This window comes from Spinacia oleracea, chromosome 5 (assembly GCF_020520425.1).
Source record: "Spinacia oleracea cultivar Varoflay chromosome 5, BTI_SOV_V1, whole genome shotgun sequence".
In the NCBI taxonomy this organism is placed as follows: Eukaryota; Viridiplantae; Streptophyta; class Magnoliopsida; order Caryophyllales; family Amaranthaceae; genus Spinacia; species Spinacia oleracea.
Genome location: NC_079491.1, coordinates 96,481,242 through 96,494,751, shown reverse-complemented (window position 1 = coordinate 96,494,751; position 13,510 = coordinate 96,481,242).

The window sequence follows — 13,510 nt, the reverse complement described above, 5'->3', positions numbered from 1 at the left end:
GAAACCCTCTAAATTCCCTATATCTTTCACTCAAACTCACAAATATAAATTCCTCAAAGACCATAAGAAGTATTTAGCCATTGAAATATATCTCGTTTTCAAATTGTTGTAATAATTGGGTTTTCAAGGCAAATACTAGAATAAGAATAAGAACGAGTTTAGGAAATCGTTGCGCCGTAGTAACCAAACCACTGCCTTGAAAACGAGATTCGGTGCAACCGGGGTGCACAATTGTATCCACCGATTTGTTCCCTAAGGTTTACACAACTCTCAACACACAAAGGCACTTTTGGGTGATGAGATGGAGCCACATAAACTTATGCCCAAAAGAATAAGAAGGAAAAGTTTGAAGAGATACGAATAATCATGACTTAATCATGAACCAAAATTCTTCCATCCAAAACAAAGAGGAAAGGAGGAGAGGAAGAGATCAATCTATGTGTGTACCAACAACTCAGAAAATGAAGAGTACTTATAGGATTTGTGGAGGAGACAAAACAATCCAAAGAAATCAAAGGTTTCAAAAGAATTAAATGATATTAATCAACCATAAACCCATGATAATGAAGAGTTGATAACCCCCATAATCAAGAGAAATAATGGACCAACTTAATCACCATAATCAGAATGATAATTGTCCGTAAATCATACTTAAAAGTTTATCATAAAGGAGGAATCCAAAGAGAAGATCAAAAACGGACAACACCAAGAACCGATCTCGAAACCTGCCGGTTTTCCAAAACCGGCCGGTTTTCGGTTCACTTCAAGAAATGCCTTTTAAGTCCGTTTTTCAACTTACGCTCGAAACCTGCCGGTTTTGGAAAACCTGGCAGGCAGGTTTTGAGAAACCTGCCGGTTTTCCAAAACCTGGCAGGCAGGTTTTGAGCGCTTTTCCATCTTTAAATTCCAACATGTTCTATATTGTATTTGTAGGGTTTCTTCATAATCGTTCGTGGCACGTGTTTGGTTATAACAAACGGTATCAAGAGCTGGGTTTAGCCATGGATGATTTCGGGAACAACTACAAGGTAGAACCTTTTAACGGAAAGACAAATTTCTCGTTGTGGCAAAGTACAATTAAGGATATTCTTATACATCAAGGTATTCGTAAGACTTTGGAGGTTAAGAAACCTGATTTGGTGAACAAGGACAAGTGGGAGGATATGCAAGTACGGGCTACTAGTACGATCAGAATGGCTCTTGCACCGGAGAGCAAGTACAATTTCTTAGAGTATAATAATCCAAAGGAGTTATGGGATAAATTCATTAAGATGTACGCATCTAAGCCATTCACCAACAAGTTGTCCTTGAAGAAGGACCTTTATTAGCTCGAGATGGAGGAAGACAACGAAATATAACTGTTAGGTTATGATATATATGACTAAACATAAATCATGCGGAAAAACCATAAAGCCAGGAAACATATTATTAACACATAATCATTTAGCATAATTCAGATGCATACACTTTGTAGCGTGCCCTCCCTAGCTGCGCCCGAACCGAACAAGAACAAGTCTTTAGGACTCCAAGTGTCGTCCCTCCGTAGGTAGTCCACAGCACGTCCGGATCCGCTTTAAGATTGACCAACTAGAATCACCCTTAAGGTACTATGTATTTTCGGCTAACAGGGCAAGAATATGGCTGATTTTTCTACTTAAAAATCTTAGCTTTTTATTGTTTGAATACTTGAAATTATCTATATAAATTATAAGCCCTCAACTCATATTTATAGGCCATGGAATAAGTAATCGAATCCTACTAGGATACGAAGTAATTAAATTAGAATCCTAGTAGAACTCTTATTTAATTAATTTATCTTTTAGGATTAGGAATTTAATCATTAAACAAATCCTATACACTTTAGGTTTCGTATGTGAACACAAACTCTACACGAGCATGACCCGCAAGCGTGCAGGCCATGCCCGCGCACAGCCCACACGGCCGCTCGGCCCACGTGAGCTACAAGCCCACGCGAGCGCAGCAGCAATGCTCGCAGCCAACTGCTAGTAGCTGCGCGCGCAGCCACGGCCTGCTGGGCCTGGCCTTATGCTGGGCCTGGCGTGGCCTTGGCTGTTCGTGTGGCGCGCTGGCTTGCTGGGCGATGGCCCGGCTTCATGCTGGGCCTTCGTCTGGCAGGCCCCGTCCGATGCTAATTCGTACGATACGCTTCCGATTAAATTCCCGATTCCGGAATTTACTTCCGATACGAACAATATTTAATATTTTCGATTCCGGAATTAATTTCCGTTTCGAACAAATATTTAATATTTCCGTTTCCGGAATTATTTTCCGATTCCGATAATATTTCCGATTCTGACAATATTTCCGTTTCCGGTAATATTTCCGATTCCGGCAATATTTCCATTTCCGATAATATTTTCCGGTACGCACCATGTTTCCGTTTCCGGCAACATCTACGACTTGGATAATATTTATATTCCCGATACGATCCATATTTCCGTTTCCGGCAATATCATCGTTTTCAGAGTATTCATTTCTTGCCTTTGACGATCTCAGCTCCCACTGGAACCAAGATCCGTCGATTCCGAATATCCATAAATGGAGTATTTAATGCCATTAAATACTTGATTCGTTTACGTACTATTTGTGTGACCCTACGGGTTCAGTCAAGAGTAAGTTGTGGATTAATATAATTAATTCCACTTGAACTGAAGCGGCCTCTAGCTAGGCATTCAGCTCACTTGATCTCACTGAATTATTAACTTGTTAATTAATACTGAACCGCATTTATTAGACTTAACATTATATGCATACTTGGACCAAGGGAATTATTTCCTTCAGTCTCCCACTTGTCCTTAGGGACAAGTGTGCATTTCCTAATTCCTTTGTCGCTCGATGCTTGCTCTTGAACATAAGGTAAGAGTTGTCATCCTTATTATGTCCAGAGGTGTTTCTCGGTTTCAGAGTTCAACTGATCAAATAAACAGATAATCATATCCTATGATTTATCCGAGCACGGCCATGCATTTTACAGTTTCTAGCTCTCCGAGTGGCCTTGTACAACTTTTAAGCATCTCATCCCGATTTATGGGAGGACAATCCCAATCTTGCGATCTTGATATTAGACTTCGTTTGATAGGTGATTACCTGAGCGTTGCCTTTATAGCCTCCTTTTGCGGTGCGACGGTTGGTCAACGTCAAAGTAACCAGTTCTCAAACAAGTAATCTTAAATCACTCAGGTATTGAGGATTTACTGTCTAATAATTTTAATGAAATTTACTTATGACAGATCTTCATCTCTTATAGTAAAGTTTCATAGGTCTGTCCGATACTAGTCTTCCCAAAGTAAGTATCTATGCAAATGATTACGACATTGCCATGTCCAAATAGTTCAAGAAACAGAACTACTAGTCATCTTGCATTCTAGTCGTCTAACGTTTTCTATGCGTACAATTTTATAGAAAACTCCGACCAGGGACCATTTTCAACTTTTGACATTCAAGTTCACTTGATAGACATTTCTTAGTCACAGGACTGGTCCTGACAGTCTATCTTGAATATTTCCTCAAATTGAAGGGACTCATCATTTAATAAACCACAAATTAAATGGAAAAATGAATTCTATTCATTTATTGTGAATGATTAACCAATAATGTTTTACAAAGTATTAAACTCTAAAACTTTAAAACAATAAACTAGGACATAAAAGCCATTCTCCAATATGCTTGATTCCCATATCTGCAGTGTGCGAGTTGTGCTTCACCTACGGCAGAGGTTTAGTCAATAATCTGATATGTTGTCATTAGTTCCAATCTTGCTTATCTCGACTTCTTTTCTTTCAAAGAACTCTCGTAGAAGGTGAAATCTACGAAGTACATGCTTGACTCTTTGGTGGTGTCTAGGCTCCTTTGCCTGTGCAATAGCTCCGTTATTATCACAATGCAGGGCTATTGGTCCTTTAATGGAGGGGACTACACCAAGTTCACCTATGAACTTCCTTAGCCATATAGCTTCCTTTGCTGCTTCATGTGCAGCAATGTACTCTGCTTCAGTTGTAGAATCCGCAATGGTGCTTTGCTTAGCACTTTTCTAACTTACTGCACCTCCGTTGAGGCAGAAGACAAACCCAGATTGTGATCTGAAATCATCTTTGTCGGTTTGGAAACTTGTGTCCGTATAGCCTTTAACAATTAATTTATCATCTCCACCATAGACCAGGAAGTCATCTTTGTGCCTTTTCAGGTACTTTAGAATATTCTTGGCAGCAGTCCAATGTGCCTCTCCTAGGTCTGACTGGTATCTGCTCGTAGCACTGAGTGCGTACGCAACATCCGGGCGTGTACATATCATAGCATACATTATTGAACCAATCAATGATGCATATGGAATCCCATTCATTCGTCTACGTTCATCAAGTGTTTTTGGGCACTGAGTCTTGCTTAGAGTTATTCCATGAGACATGGGTAGGTAGCCTCGCTTGGAGTCTGCCATCTTGAACCTATCAAGTACCTTATTGATATAAGTGCTTTGACTAAGTCCAATCATCCTTTTAGATCTATCTCTGTAAATCTTGATGCCCAATATGTACTGTGCTTCTCCTAGATCCTTCATTGAAAAACATTTCCCAAGCCAAATCTTGATAGAGTTCAACATAGGAATGTCATTTCCGATAAGTAATATGTCGTCGACATATAATACTAGAAAAGCAATTTTGCTCCCACTGACTTTCTTGTATACACAAGATTCGTCTGCGTTCTTGATGGAACCAAAGTCACTGACTGCTTCATCAAAACGTATATTCCAGCTCCTGGATGCCTGCTTCAATCCATAGATTGATTTCTTTAGCTTGCATACCTTTTTAGCATTCTTTGGATCCTTAAAACCCTCAGGCTGTGTCATAAACACAGTTTCTGTTAAAACGCCGTTTAAGAAAGAGGTTTTGACATCCATCTGCCATATTTCGTAATCGTAATATACTGCGATTGCTAACATTATCCGAATAGATTTTAGCATTGCAACTGGTGAAAAGGTTTTATCGTAATCCACACCGTGGACTTGCCTGTAACCTTCTGCAACCAATCTAGCTTTGAAAACTTCGAGTTTCCCATCCTTGTCCCTTTTCAGTTTGAAAACCCATTTTCTTCCAATGGCTTGGTAGCCATCTGGCAAATCGACCAAATCCCATACTTGGTTTTCAGACATGGAGTCTAATTCAGATTGCATGGCTTCATGCCATTGCTTGGAGCTAGGGCTCGTCATAGCTTGTTTGTAAGTCGCGGGTTCATCACTTTCAAGTAATAGAACGTCATAGCTCTCGTTCGTCAAAATACCTAAGTACCTTTCCGGTTGAGATCTATATCTCTGCGATCTACGCGGGGTTATATTTCTAGATTGACCATGATTCTCACCAGAAAATTCTAAAGATCTCTGAGTTTCATCCTGAATGTCATCTTGAGCATTCTCTAGAGTTTGTTGTTCGACTCGAATTTCTTCGAGGTCTACTTTTCTCCCACTTGTCATTTTGGAAATGTGATCCCTTTTCAAAAAGATACCATCTCGAGCAACAAACACTTTGTTCTCAGATGTATTGTAGAAGTAATACCCCTTTGTTTCCTTTGGATAGCCCACAAGGATACATTTCTCAGATTTTGGATGAAGTTTGTCTGAAATTAATCGTTTGACGTATACTTCACATCCCCAAATCTTAAGAAAAGACACTTTTGGAGGCTTTCCAAACCATAACTCATATGGAGTCTTTTCAACAGCTTTAGACGGAGCTCTTTTTATAGTGAGTGCGGCTGTATTTAGTGCATGTCCCCAAAATTCTATTGGAAGTTCGGCCTGACCCATCATTGATCTAACCATGTCTAGCAAGGTTCTGTTCCTCCGTTCCGACACACCGTTCCATTGTGGTGTTCCAGGAGCAGTCAATTCTGATAGAATTCCACATTCTTTCAGATGGTCATCAAATTCATAGCTCAGATATTCACCGCCTCTATTAGACCGCAGTGCCTTAATCTTCTTGCCTAATTGATTCTCTACTTCACTCTGAAATTCCTTGAATTTGTCAAAGGATTCAGACTTATGCTTCATTAGGTAGACATAACCATATCTACTGAAGTCATCAGAGAAAGTGATAAAGTAGCTGAAATTAGCCACCCCTAGCATTTGTACTCATTGGTCCACATACATCTGTATAGATTAAACCCAATAGTTCAGTTGCTCTTTCTCCAACTTTAGAGAAAGGTTGCTTTGTCATTTTGCCAAGTAAACATGATTCACACTTACCATAATCCTCTAAGTCAAATGGTTCTAGAATTCCTTCCTTTTGAAGTCTTTCCATGCGTTTCAAGTAAATATGGCCTAATCGACAATGCCACAGATAGGTGAGATCTGAATCATCCTTTTTGGCCTTTTTTGTATTTATGTTATAAACTTCTTTGTCGTGATCTAATAAATAAAGTCCATTGACTAATCTAGAAGATCCATAAAACATCTCTTTAAAATAAAACGAACAACTATTGTCTTTTATTAAAAAGGAAAATCCCTTAGCATCTAAGCAAGAAACAGAAATGATGTTTTTAGTAAGACTTGGAACATGGAAACACTCTTCCCGTTCCAAAACTATCCCAGAGGGCAACGACAAATAATAAGTTCCTACAGCTAATGCAACAATCCGTGCTCCATTTCTCACTCGTAGGTCGACTTCACCCTTGCTTAACTTCCAACTTCTTCTTAGTCCCTGTGAATTGGAACATAAGTGTGAGCCACAACCTGTATCTAATACCCATGAAGTTGAATTAACAAGTGTACAGTCTATAACGAAAATACCTGAAGATGGAACAACTGTTCCGTTCTTCTGATCTCCCTTTAGCTTTGGTCATTCTCTTTTGTAATAGCCTATTCCATCACAATAAAGACAACTCGATGTGGACTTGTCCTGCTTTGATTTAGCATTGCCCTTGGACTTTCCACTTTTCTTGAACGGTCTCCCTTTAGCCTTGAGTAAATCTTGGCTTCACAGTCCAGTATTATCTCAGCCTTTCTGACAAGGTGAACAAATTCTGCAACTGTTTCTTCTCTTGGTTCACTTAGGTATAGTTGCTTGAAGCGACCAAACCCACTGTGCAGTAAATTGAGCAAGATAGAGACTACCATCCTTTCTCTTATTGGTGTTCCTAGCAGACTTAGGCGATCAAAATATGAAAGCATAAGATCCACATGAAACCTTAGTGGGACGCCTACCCTTTGTTTAGTGCGAAGGAGCTGAACATGTGTTTCTTGGACCTCCATCCTATAACACCTGTTGGGAGAACTAACCTTTAGACCAGACATTGATTCAATCAACTCATGGACGTTCAGGTCCCTGTTCTCCGTGCTTCCACGACAGATATCCCTCAGATTCTTAATGAGCGTGAAAGGTTCATAAGCTACAAACCTTCTAGCCCATTCATCAGGGATATTGTTCAGCATGAGACTCATAACCTTTTTGAGATCCGCATCCCAGGCAGAAAATCTTTCAGGGGTCATGTCTCTGGCATAGTAGCTTGGCATGGGATGTGACAGTACATACTCAAGTCCATTGAGTCTGACTATTTCAACTAGCTTAGCTTCCCATTCAAGAAAATTTGTTAGGTTCAGCTTGACCATAAGCTCAGAACCCATGATGATGTTTTGATTGTTGTTTGCCATAGTAAAACTACAATTGAAAAGAATAAACAAATAAATAATCATTCACAGTTTCTCTTAATAAACTTAAATTCTAGCATACATGCATAATTTAATGTTATTAAGCATTTTATTCAAGTTATGTGTTCCGGCAGGTGTGAATAAAATGATTCCAATATCCTAAAAACCATTGAAGAATTAAGCACATTATGTATTTAGACTCAATTCTAAAATCTTTTAGGTAAGTAAAAGCCTTTTGCTAAAAGTCAAGAAACTACTCTTGGTTGATAGGTACGTCTAAGAACTTATTAGGTAAACCTATCGATTTTGCCACGACATAAAAGGACTCCTTACTTATATCGTTGAGTTTCACCAAAACTAACATGTACTCACATTTATTTGTGTACCTTACCCCTTTAGTACCGATAAGTAACACCTCGCTATGGCGGAAAACTATTACTAAGATCGATGAAAAAGGATATCCAAGTAAGTGTTATTTTGGCATGGCACCTTTTAACTCAATTTTTAAGTTTGGAACTTAAGGCTCTTACTATGTTGGTTAGATTTTAAGTGAACTAAAATCCTTAATCATGCAACATAGTCAAGCCACAGTCTCATGCATATTTAAGACATATTTAAAAGCAATAAATAACTTAAAGCATGCATAAGATAAATGTGATCTAGTATGGCCCGACTTCATCTTGAAGCTTCTACTTCAAAGTCCGTCTTGAAAATCTCCGTGGGAGGCGCCATTTTCTTCAAATAGGATAAGCTATAATTAAACTAATTACAACTATTTGATGGTACGCAGACCATATTGTAATTGAAAAACAAATTTGGTGCTTTAGACAAATTACATTCAAATTAATGGTACGCATACCATATTTTCTATCCTATTTGGGCCATACTAGTCACTTCATAACCTGCAAAACAGTACATATACAATATATACCATTCACCTTTTCATTATCATGAATGACCCACATAGCTGGTTAGTAAAACACGTTATGCATCACATAAATATTTGCAGCAATTAATCAAGGGCACCAATAATCTACCAATTATCGAGTCCTTATTAATTCTAATCAAGTTGTTTAACCTTAAAGGATTTGTAGACCTAATCAAGAGTTTATGACTAAAATTGCTCCCACTTAAACCAATAAATTCATATGCTTTACTAATTTTAAACATAAAAATGTATTTCTAGTCTAACCGGAAACATACAAATTTAATTAAAATTTAAAGCTCATATAAATTTATAATTGAATCCACTTATTTAATTTATTTTTCAGTTGAATTTAAATTAATTCAAGGTTTTTAATTTTAGTAAAATAATTAGAATAAATTAAAATTTATAATAATTATAATATTCAAAATTAAAATCCAAGAAAACAATTTAAATTATTAATTTTAAAATTAATTAAAATTACTCGAACTGAAAATCTCAAATTAAAATTTAAAACGATTTAATCGTAACACAAGGTACGCACATCACCACGCAACGCACAGCCATAGGCCACACGCACACGCAGCCATCGCTGGCCACGATGCGCGCAGCCTCTGTGCTGTGTCGCGTCTGCTGCTGCTCACCCTCGCAAGGCACCGCTCGCTGCACGCGAGCCAGCGCTCGCTGGCGCGAGGCAGTGCGTGCTGTGGCGCAGCTCGCTTGCTGCCCACATGCAACTGCTCGCTTGCCTTGCCCCTCACCCTCGCCCATCGCATAGCACACACGGCCAGCTCCTTTGCTTCGCGCGTGCGCTACGCTATGTTGCTCGCTGCATTCGTACCGCACGGGCGACGAGCTCCCTTGCTCGTCGTCGCGTGCCCGCACTATACAACACCCCTTAAGGGTAATACGTAGCTTCCATTGCTTTGTGCGTGCAGCATTCATGAGCGTTTAAATAAAAATTTAAAATTTTTTAATTTTAAATTAATGTCGAATTAATAAAACATATTAATTTCATAATTTTAGGGCGAAAAATCGAAAATTTATTAATCAATTAATTTACGATTAACATGGACTCAAATCTAGGTCATAAAAATTAAAAATTTAACATAAATTAACATTTTTTATGGTGGATTTTAATCAATGGTACCTAATTAGATTATTAATTAATTATGAAAAACAAATCAATTCTAAATTATTCGAATTTCAACAAATTAATCATAATTACAAATTATGTTGTATAATTAACAAGTCTAGGCATTCATAATTGTTAAACATATATAGTAGGTCAATAAAAAACTCAAGATTTATCAACAAGAATCGCAAATACTTAATTTAACATCTTAAATTTACAAACTTTTGCGTTCGAAAAACTAAAACCTCTGAAAAGTCATAGTTAGGCTTCGAATTTGGGAATTCTGGGTTCGGCCGAAAAATATTTATTTTTGTCAAAATTTTAGAATGCCTTTTACATGCAGAATTGACACAAAAATCACTCGATTTGGATGAGTAACGAAGAAACTGCCGAAAAACTGCGTACATATAATTAAATAAACGCAATTTACAATTAATTACGAAAATTAATCACCCCTTTAATTCTTTGCAAATTTGTAAAATTTAACCATGTTCATGCAATTTAGATTATGAAAATAATAAGAGGCTCGTGATACCACTGTTAGGTTATGATACATATGACTAAACATAAATCATGCGGAAAAACCATAAAGTCAGGAAACATATTATTTACACATAATCATTTAGCATAATTCAGATGCATACACTTTGTAGCGTGCCCTCCCTAGCTGCGCCCGAACCGAACAAGAACAAGTCTTTAGGACTCCAAGTGTCGTCCCTCCGTAAATAGTCCACAGCACGTCCGGATCCGCCTTAAGATTGACCAACTAGAATCGCCCTTAAGGTACTATGTATTTTCGGCTAATAGGGCAAGAATATGGCTGATTTTTCTACTTAAAATCTTAGCTTTTTATTGTTTGAATACTTGGAATTATCTATATAAATTATGAGCCCTCAACTCATATTTATAGGTCATGGAATAAGTAATGGAATCCTACTAGGATACGAATTAATTAAATTAGAATCCTAGTAGAACTCTTATTTAATTAATTTATCTTTTAGGATTAGGAATTTAATCATTAAACAAATCCTATACACTTTAGGTTTCGTATGTGAACACAAACTCTACACGAGCATGACCCGCAAGCATGCAGGCCATGCCCGCGCACAGCCCACACGGCCGCTCGGCCCACGTGAGCTACAAGCCCACGCGAGCGCAGCAGCAATGCTCGCAGCCCACTGCTCGCAGCTGCGCGCGCAGCCATGGCCTGCTGGGCTTGGCCTTGCGCTGGGCCTGGCGTGGCCTTGGCTGTTCGTGTGGCGCGCTGGCATGCTGGGCGATGGCCCGGCTTCGTGCTGGGCCTTCGTCTGGCAGGCCTCGTCCGATGCTAATTCGTACGATACGCTTCCGATTAAATTCCCGATTCCGACATTTATTTCCGATACGAACAATATTTAATATTTTCGATTCCGGAATTAATTTCCGTTTCGAACAAATATTTAATATTTCCGTTTCCGGAATTATTTTCCGATTCCGATAATATTTCCGATTCTGACAATATTTCCGTTTCCGGTAATATTTCCGATTCCGACAATATTTCCATTTCCGATAATATTTTCCGATACGTACCATGTTTCGTTTCCGGCAACATCTACGACTTGGATAATATTTATATTTACGATACGATCCATATTTCCGTTTCCGGCAATATCATCGTTTCCGGAGTATTCATTTCTTGCCTTTGACGATCTCAGCTCCCACTGGAAACAAGATCCGTCGATTCCGAATATCCATAGATGGAGTATTTAATGCCATTAAATACTTGATCCGTTTACGTACTATTTGTGTGACCCTACGGGTTCAGTCAAGAGTAAGCTGTGGATTAATATAATTAATTCCACTTGAACTGAAGCGGCCTCTAACTAGGCATTCAGCTCACTTGATCTCACTGAATTATTAACTTGTTAATTAATACTGAACCGCATTTATTAGACTTAACATTATATGCATACTTGGACCAAGGGCATTATTTCCTTCAATAACATCATCTAAATAAGTTTAATGGTTTGATCACCCAATTGGCCAGTTTGGATGTGAAAATTGAGGAGGGAGACAAGACAATTTTATTGTTGACATCTCTCCCTAAAAGTTATAACTCTGTGATAACTAGTTTACTTATAGAGAAGACAACCTTTTCTTTGGACGATACTATGGTGGCGTTATTCGAGACAGAGAGGTTCATGAAGTAAGAGAGATCTCCAATCCGTAGAGGAGCAGGATTAGTAGCGGAGGGTAGTACAAATAACTGGAAAGGCAAGAAGAAGGTAAGCAATACAAACCTTAACGTCAAGTGTTGGTACTGTGACGAGGTAGGACATATACAATCAAAGTGTCCTAGGTACGAGGAAGACATGATGGTGTTAAGGAACGGTAGGGTTAGAGGTGCTGCTACTATTGCTATTGATGAGGATATAGCTCTAATGGCGGAGGAGAGTAAAAATCCAAAAGAGGGTTGGATTTTGAATTCGGGATTCTCACAACATATTTGTTGTAGGAAGGAGTGGTTTACTTCTTATAAACAAAGTGATGGGTTGTATGTTACCTTGGTTGACGGGGAAGAGGCTAAGGTTGAGGGTATAGGTGAGTTTGAGATCAAGACACATGATGGGAGGACTCGAAATTTAGGAGAGGTGAGGTATATTTCTAGACTTGATCGCAATCTTATATCTTTGGTTTGTTTGGATGGCTTGGGTTATGCTATTCATATTGAGGGAGGGCGTTTGGATGTGACCAAGTCTAGGAGTGTGATCTTGAGGGGACGACGAAACAAACAAAATCTCTTCATACTTGAAGGTTGTTGTGGGGGACGAATTTTGGCTCAAGGAAAGGCAAGCTCCAAAAGTTGTTCGTTCGTTCGTGAGGAAATAAAGTTGAGTTTAAGGGAAGACTTGTTAAGAATTAAACACAACTTAATTAAACCGACAATGACTCGTATTGGAGGTTGGAATCGGAGCTCGATTTGGGAACATGCCGAAACACCGGATAAGCTAGCTACGAGTGAGTGTACGATAACAACAAGAATTGTACTTAGAGTTGACTTCCTTGTCAAGGATCCTAAACTACGTGGAGCATATTATAGGGAAATATGGCAACTCAAAGTAAATTTTTTACTTTGGCGATTTACGTACATTAGCTTCCTATATTATTTGTTTTCTAGTTTAATTAGAATTGTAATTAGAAAACTAGATACGTTTTGGTATGTAACAATCTCTATAATTATTTAGACTTGGGTAGCAAGTATAATTCTATTAGACGAGGGTTTCTAGTTTAGCCTATAAAAGGGGGTTTAAGCCTAGCTAGAAAATAAGAGGGAAAATACATTGGTGAGAGGAATCATCAATTGAGGGGTTATTGTATTATTTTGTAGAAACTTAATAATACGACAATATTTGAGGGGAGGAAATCTAAATTTCGTCACAAACACTTGTGTATTTTATTATTGTTTTTGCTATTTGTTCTATATTGTATTTTGTAGGGTTTGTTCATAATCGTTCGTGGCATATGTTTGGTTATAACACATGGGACCTATTCTATTTTTTTTTCAATTTTTAGAAAACGATACCTTTATCATTCCCTAAGTTCGTAATTACTTATAACAGTTTGACTAACACATTTCTCAAGACATTAGTTTAACTTTAATTATATGAAATGCATAGTAAAAAATTTAAAATTTTAATATTTGTAAAGCACTCCCTTCGTATTAGGATACATTTAATTATTCACTAGATTTTAGCCCGTGCGATGCACGGATTCTATTAAACTGTTACGTTTAAATAAAACTTCTATCTATATATGTATA